The sequence below is a fragment of the Zeugodacus cucurbitae genome, chromosome Y (assembly GCF_028554725.1).
Source record: "Zeugodacus cucurbitae isolate PBARC_wt_2022May chromosome Y, idZeuCucr1.2, whole genome shotgun sequence".
Classification (NCBI taxonomy): domain Eukaryota; kingdom Metazoa; phylum Arthropoda; class Insecta; order Diptera; family Tephritidae; genus Zeugodacus; species Zeugodacus cucurbitae.
In genome coordinates this window covers 830,458-838,241 of record NC_071673.1, presented here as the reverse complement: position 1 = coordinate 838,241, position 7,784 = coordinate 830,458, and the positions used below count along the sequence as shown (strand labels likewise).

The window sequence follows — 7,784 nt, the reverse complement described above, 5'->3', positions numbered from 1 at the left end:
ACAAACGGCACATTCGGCCTTGAAATTACTCCTAAATTGCAAATGAACGAAACACCAGTCGGCAAAATCGCCAAAAATAGCGCTATAACGAAGATTTTCCAAATATTCAAGAAGTCGCTGGAGGTACTGCACAGGACTTTAAAAGATCTTGATTGTCGATGAATGTTTTTGGTGGAGCCAGGATTCTGTTAGCAAGTGATTTACGTCAGACTCTCCCAATTATTCCTGGATCAACTGTTACTGACGGGCTAATCGCATGCCTAAAATCATTTAATTTGTGGCGGCACATAAAGAATCCCCAATTAACAACTAATATATGAGTGTTTTTGCAAAAATATCAAATCGCTTATAGAAGCAGTTGGAAATGGTAGGGTCGCAGTTGACACCTCGATGGATTAAAAGCGAAAGAGAAGTTTTCCTGACATGAAATCTCAATATGATAACCATAAATGACTGATTGAATGACCTATATTGTTGGTAAAAAAAAGATATCGATGATCTTAATGCGACAATTTAGAATATCGTCGCCACTTATCACTGAAGGTTATGTGTACGAACAGCTTTATATGCTCATACATAAGTTTGTATTATTTTACCGAACAAGTAATACACAAACCTTCATACATAAATATGTATGTACATCCCTGCAGTACGGCTGGTATGAATTGGTGAATTGCACTAGTGAATTCTTGTGTTACAAGTAACTAGAGAATTCACGACAACGAGGTAATGCAGGGAAGCAATAGTACATGAGAGAGATTGAGAGAGAAGAGAGCATGATCTAGTGAACGTTGTGCTCAATATGTACTCTCAGTAGAATATTAGCGACAAATAAGGGTGGGAATGCAATTTTGAGAGATCGAAGCAAAAAAAAGCAGAATAATAACGGCAGAGCATCTCGTACAGTAAGTACAAGTTGCAAATAATTATTGGATCATTATAGTATTTACGTACGTAGTTGGTCATTGAAAGCTTGATTTACTGTAGTAGAAAGAAAGGCATTAGCTTTTTCTTTGTAATTCTGCTATTTCATTTTTCGCATAATAGTTGTTCTCTGATTGTTCAATTGATCTCGCGTCGCGTTTATTGTTTATTAAAAGTGTTATTAAAAGGTGGATAATTAAATGAAATAATAGTGAATAAAAGCAAAGAAAAAATAAATATTTTATATGTATATACATATGTATGCAAAAAATGGATTGCCCTGCACAATGAAAAGAGGTAAGAATTCCAACATTGCTGTATAATTATATGCTTTGTTTGGAAGTGTTTGCACGTATTTATGAACGCATAAATATCATTGTATGTACATTTATTTAAATTATTAACACCTTACTTATATGTATCTTTGTTTCGAATTATTTTACTCATTTAAGATCAACACAAAATTTTAATGGAACTCTTAGAAATGTGGCTTAGGGATATAAGTGCAGTGATAAATATGGTATGTAATTTGTAATACAATTTTAATATCAACTAGATTTCTTTTTAATTATTTTCTTTCTTTATCACATGTTCAACGAAGTCGCTTTTGAATCCAGCCGAAGACTGATATTAACCGACTCTGTTGTTCAGATGGTAAATATAATTGTAAACAAAGAAATTTTAAATAAAAATTAATATTGTTAATTATATAAAATTTAAATAAAATTTGTGTTTAATTAAGTTTGGAATAAACTAGCCAGGTTGAGAGGTAGTAAAGAAAGTAGTGAAATTTAATAGTCGGTAAGTTGTGAGGTAACTAATGATATATAGTCAGTGATATGTGGTGAAGTAGCTAGTGAAGTATAAGCGGTGAAATCGCTCGTGAATAGTGTTAATCGGTTACCGCCAATGACATCGCCGTGTTAAATTCATGAGTGAATTGCATTGCCGGTATTATGGTGGGTAACCAGTGGTGGTTACCAGTAAGTAGTGAACTCACTAGTGTTTCACTAATGAGCCGAACTGAAGGGATATAAGCGAGTACTTGTAAGAATACCAAAACAACCTGCATGCATACATACATATGTATATGCACATATGCATCACAAGTCAATATGGCAGCAAATCGGCCAAGTCTAATTTTGTAGCAAACACAACAAAAACATTTTCATTCAACGCAAGCGCACATTCAGTGGCAAAGTTGCTTCATTCATAAAATCAAATGCCATACACATCTCCCCGTGCATACCATGTCCACAAACGTCTTTTCGCGATGATGACACAAACCATAAAATTAATAATTTTCTTCAGTTCTTCCTGATAGGAAAAGTGACAACACCGTAAAAACCTAGGAACAAAAGTGTCAACATAGTATATTTGACAATTTACAAGTCAATTTGTCTGAAAATATATGTACATACATATAAGTTAAGTTAAGTTTTTTATTAAAACTTTATTTTTTTAAATAGCTGAATTGCGTCCGCAGTTTATTTTATTATTTAAAATGAGTTCTAAAGGCTAAGACTATCCATTAAAGACTTCAACTAAAAGCTGTTGTCGACTCAAGACTGTCTATTAAAGACTGAATACAAAATACTTCTTTAGCCTAAATTAAACCTATGTTATTTGCTGGTCACGTTGATGTTTGCCCCAATTGTCAATATGCTGATGCGGAGTCAACATTTGGACGGATGCGTGTGCGAAGTCAATAACTGATGCAGTGTCAGCAGTTTATCGATTGCAGGTGAAAGTTATTGACCGAGGTTTGCAAATTTCATAATCAATTGTATTAACTCCTCCCCTCTTAAATATGATCGTCCTCGATCATTAATAGAATGGTAGGTCATTAAAATTTACGTATGTTTCAGATTTTTCTTTTTGTGCTGTAACTTCTGGATTTGTACTTGATTCTATTACTTCTTTCTCAACATAGTGGATTTCTACGTACCGCTTTTTGAAGAAAATAATAAGTATGATGATTATGGGAAATGTTGCTATTAGTATGCTTCCATAGGACAATGTTGCCTTTTTAAGGAAGTTGATACGCTGTATATTATTTATATGTAAATCCTTTAGAGCTTCTAATGAGGGTAACTGTATGTGGTCCTTTTCTGATGGGGTTAACTGTTGTGCTGCGGGGATTGTCTCGATCGTTTTTACTTCAAAATTATTAAATGTCTGGTTGTTGATTTTAATTGTGGAATTGTTGAATATTACCACTTGCGTTCAATTGATTTAATAAAAGTACTCCTGGTTTTATTTCTTCTATGATGGGAACTTGGTGACCATTTGTTGTTTGGCATGATGAATTTAAACTACTTATTATTCTTGTTAAACATAAATCTTTACTTAAATCTATCAAATTGGTTTCTTTGCAAATTGTTAAATCATTGTAGCTTTCACATTCATTTTTAATTCCGTAAGATGCATTTTTTCCTTTTAGTATTTCTTTATAATTTGTTTTAATTATAACATTATTAATTCTTTTTATTGGTCTTATAATAATTCTTTTAAATGTTTCTTCTAGTGTAAGTGGCATTTTGACCATAAATATAATTGCTGTACCTTTACCTATCACAATTATTTTAGATGATTATAAGCGGTACTTTTTCTTCTGTTAATTTTTTTATTGACAATTCAATGTCTTCTTTACTTAACATTACTGAATTTATAATATTATTTTTGGCCCATTGAATGGCATATCTTGTATTTACTAATTCTTCTTTTATTAATCTTATTTTATTTTTCAAATTTATTAGATTTTCAGATATAAAATTTTCGTCCTTTTTATGGAGATATTTACTATGTTAGTTATATTATTCATTCGTGTTTCAAATAAGTAATTTATGATTACTTGTTTATCGTTATTGTTATTCAGATTATTTAAATTATAAGTTATTAAATTTAGATCTTCGTGATCAGGAGATCCGGCAATATATTTCCATGCCGTTCCCAATGTATCAATTGATCTTCTCATTTTATTATTATAGATAGGTTTAAGTGCGTTTAGGATTTCAAAGGTTTGGATAGTTTAGTGTTTTAGTATAGGATATAGGAAATTATTTCTGGGGATTGGAGTAGTTATTTCGTCATAGGTAATTTTCAAAAAATGTTCGTATTTGTTCAAATCAATGATGTGTATTAGTACGTTAAGTAATGCTGGGTCAAGGTATTGTTTGAATATGTCTATAATGTCTTGTGTCGTGTAATTGTTGTTTAATTGTGTGTCTGTGATAGGATGGAAATGGGATTTGAAATGCTATCGTCATTCCCTGATAATAAGAAAATTTGGTTTTTCAAAGCATTTATCGGTCCTTTTGTGGTTGGGATGAGGTGATGTGCTGAGCTTTCATCACTATGGTCGGTAGTTGTTAGAACATTGATGTCAGTCTGTGGAGGTCTAGAGAGTGCGTCTGGTACGATATTTGTTTTTCCTGGTTTGTATTTCATCTCGTAGTTGTATTCTTCTAAGATACACTTCCATGCCTTCATTTTTCCATTGTGATTTTTATTCCTCAATGCAAATAAGAGCGGTTGGTGGCCTGTCAAAACTACAACTTTCGCTGATCCATACAAATATTTTCTAAGTGAGGTGAGAGCCCAAATAATTGCCAGCATTTTTTTTATTTGCGGCATAGCTTTCTTCGGTTTTATTTAATGATCGGGATATGAAAGTTATTGGTTTACCTGCTTGTTCAAGGACTGCTCCTAGAGCATAGTTGGATGCGTCAGTGGTAAGGTGAAATTCTTGTTTGAAATTTGGGTATGATAATATAATTCTTTTGATATTAGTGATAATTTAATTTTATTGAAAGCTTCTAATGCACTTTTATCGAACACAACTAGCTTTTTGCTTGAGGCATTTTTGGACACTCGTCCATCTTCCCCTCTCAAAAGCGAGGTCAGAGGTTTCGCTACTTTGGCGTAGTCTCTGATGAAGCGTCGATAGTAACCTGATAGACCAAGAAAGGACCTTAAGTCTTTCAACGTTCTTGGACATGGAAATTCTTGAATTGATTTTAATTTGGCAGGATTAGTTTTTATGCCTGTTTGGGATATTATGAAACCTAAGAATTCGACTTCTTTTCTAAAAAACTCACATTTGTCCAGTTGGACCTTCATATTTGCTTTTTCGAGCGTGTGAAAAATTGTTTAAACATTTTGGAAGGGGCTTTGTTCATCTTTGCCAAAAACTATTATGTCTATGTAGACATAACAAATTTTTCCTATATGATTCTTCAAAATATCATCTATTTGCCGTTATTGACTGAAAATACCGTCTTTTCGATATCGGATTCCTTCAAGGGAATCTGGTGGAAGCCGCTCTTCAAATCAAGAACTAGCTGTGAAATTACTTCGTTGATTTCTGGAATGGGGTATCTGCTATTGTTAATGTGTTTAATTTCCTGTAGTCAATTACCAATCTGTATATTTTTGGTCCTGATGCATCTAATTTTTTTGGTACAACCCACACAGGTGATCGCGATGGCCTAATGATTCCATCTTTTAGTAAGTTTCCTATTTAATTTTAAACAAAATCTCTCAATGCCAAAGGATATGGATAGTATTTCGAGTATACTGCGGTTTCAGAAGAAGTTCTAATTTATCCTACTACGGTGGTGGTATAAGTAAGTTTTTCATCTGGTTCGGTAAAATATTAGGATATTTTATAGTTAGATGGTTTATGTATTGTTTTTGTGTAGCTGTCATATGATCAGTCCTTACGTCTATTTTATTAACTGAGGGAGATAATAAGCACCTTGGTGTTGCCACTCTCGAGCATGCGACGAACAATTGGCCGTGGGAGAAGCACGGTTCTTCCAAATTGACGCCGCACACTTGAAACGTTTGCCCTTGCGATTTGTTGACGCAAGGCAAGACGTACTGGGAACTGCAAGCGCTTAAATTCAAACGGCATGTCCGTTGGAATCATGGGAATGCGTGGTAAGAGTACAACTTCACCTGCTGCCTTGCCATTTTATATATATATATTTTATATATATTGTTGCTTCAATCAAATTTGGGTACAATTTTTTTACTAAAAGTCTTGTGCCATTACACAAAGTCGGTGGCTTCAGATTTCGTAGAAGTATAATGGGTGAACCGACTTTCAGGACCAAACGATGCGGTGGCAGAACGGGGGATCCGAAGAATTCAAGAATTCAGTTGGATAATTGGCTACTTCATCTTGATTCAAAACGCTATCAATCGATGTATATGTTGTAGCTTCTCCTGGCAGTTTTTCTTGAATGGCAAAATTGCTTTCGTTGACGTGTACATTTTTCGGTGCCAATATTGCGCGTTCACTTAAATAATCGTGGCGTTGATAGTGTTGAACAATATTCGGAAATACACTTTCAATCAATTCTTCTTTCGATTGTAAAAGTGTACAAAACTTGTTCGGCAATGTGATCAAACCGGTATCATCGATTGGTATTTGCCTTAGCCAATGTCCAACAACTGCTTCGAAAACGCCGCTGCGGATCGATCGATTTGCAATTGGACTCGCATGTTGACGGTTCGAGTCAGCCTTTGAACATGTCTCCACAAAACTGACGATTTTAAACATGCGTTTATTTCGTCGGCAGTAGTTGATCGAGGAATGACTGGCAAAGTTTGCCGAAAATCGCCGGATAATAAGACTAATGCTCCGCCAAAAAGTTGTTGCTTTTGGCGTAAATCTTGCATTGTTCTATTGAATGCTTCTAATGACTTTTTGTTAGCCATTGGGCACTCATCCCATAAATCTATTCCAGCTCCTCGCAAAACTTTTGCCATTGCTGAATTCCTCGACATGTTGCACGTTGGTGTTTCAACGACTTGGATGTTCAACGGTAATTTCAATGTGCTGAATGTGCTGTTCGACCGCCATCAAGTAGAGTAGCAGCGATGCCTGACGAAGCAATTGCCAGCGCAATTTTCTGCTGTGACCGTATAGTAGCAAGAATCAAAGAGATCAGAAACGTTTTCCCTGTACCACCGGGCGCATCCAGAAAGTAGAATCCACCGGCATTATTGTCAACCGCTCGTATAATCTTATCATAATAATTTTTCTGCTGAATATTCAATTTGGTAATGTTAGCTTGTATGAAAGCACGCAATTCATTGCAATCGTATTGTTGTTCACGTTGAAGCTCATGGTCAAGCATATTAATCGCTGAACGATTGGGCGCAGTTATGCCAAGTTGCGCTAATGCCTTATTCGCAATTGTAAGGCACAGATCTTCAACCAATATCAAAGCATCATTATTCATTTGTAATGTATATAGCAAGTCTGCGTCCTATGCTCGATTACGCGCCAAAATTAATAAGTGCGATGAAGTGCGGTGTCCCAATGCATATCATCTTCTAACAAATGCAATCGCTGACATGCTTCACGATACGTCGCACACAACTGACCGTCAACAGTTTTCAAATCATCAAATGATCTTGGTCCCCGCACGTTGACTAATAGCAGACGCAACTAGAAACATTCGGCGTTGTTCGGATGGATTGTGTAAATGCGTCCCATGGCATCGGTTTTACGGACATTTGGATAACCGTCAACACGCTCCCCTTGCTTTCGTAGTTGAAATGTTTTCGATGATGGATTCCAAGTGGAATATTGTGTTATTTCGGAATATAGCAATGTTCTTGCAAATTCATCGTTTTCACACAACTCGAAAAAGGTAGTTAGTGTTTTCCCCGGTGGTCGTGCTGCGCTCTGTTGTAAAGGGTGATTTTTTAAGAGCTTGATAACTTTTTTAAAAAAAAAAACGCATAAAATTCTCATCGGTTCTTTATTTGAAACGTTAGATTGGTTCATGACATTTACTTTTTGAAGATAATTTCATTTAAATGTTGACCGCGGCTGCGTCTTA

At 35.1% G+C, this 7,784-nt stretch overlaps 1 long non-coding RNA gene across 1 annotated transcript; it reads left to right on the top strand.

Moving 5' to 3' along the window:
* The first annotated feature begins 649 nt into the window (after positions 1 to 649).
* On the top strand, positions 650 to 1,953 carry LOC105219889 (uncharacterized). The gene is made up of 3 exons (XR_852236.3): positions 650 to 1,221; positions 1,377 to 1,444; positions 1,526 to 1,953. It is a non-coding gene; the product is annotated as an uncharacterized LOC105219889 (long non-coding RNA).
* The last annotated feature ends 5,831 nt before the right edge of the window (positions 1,954 to 7,784 follow it).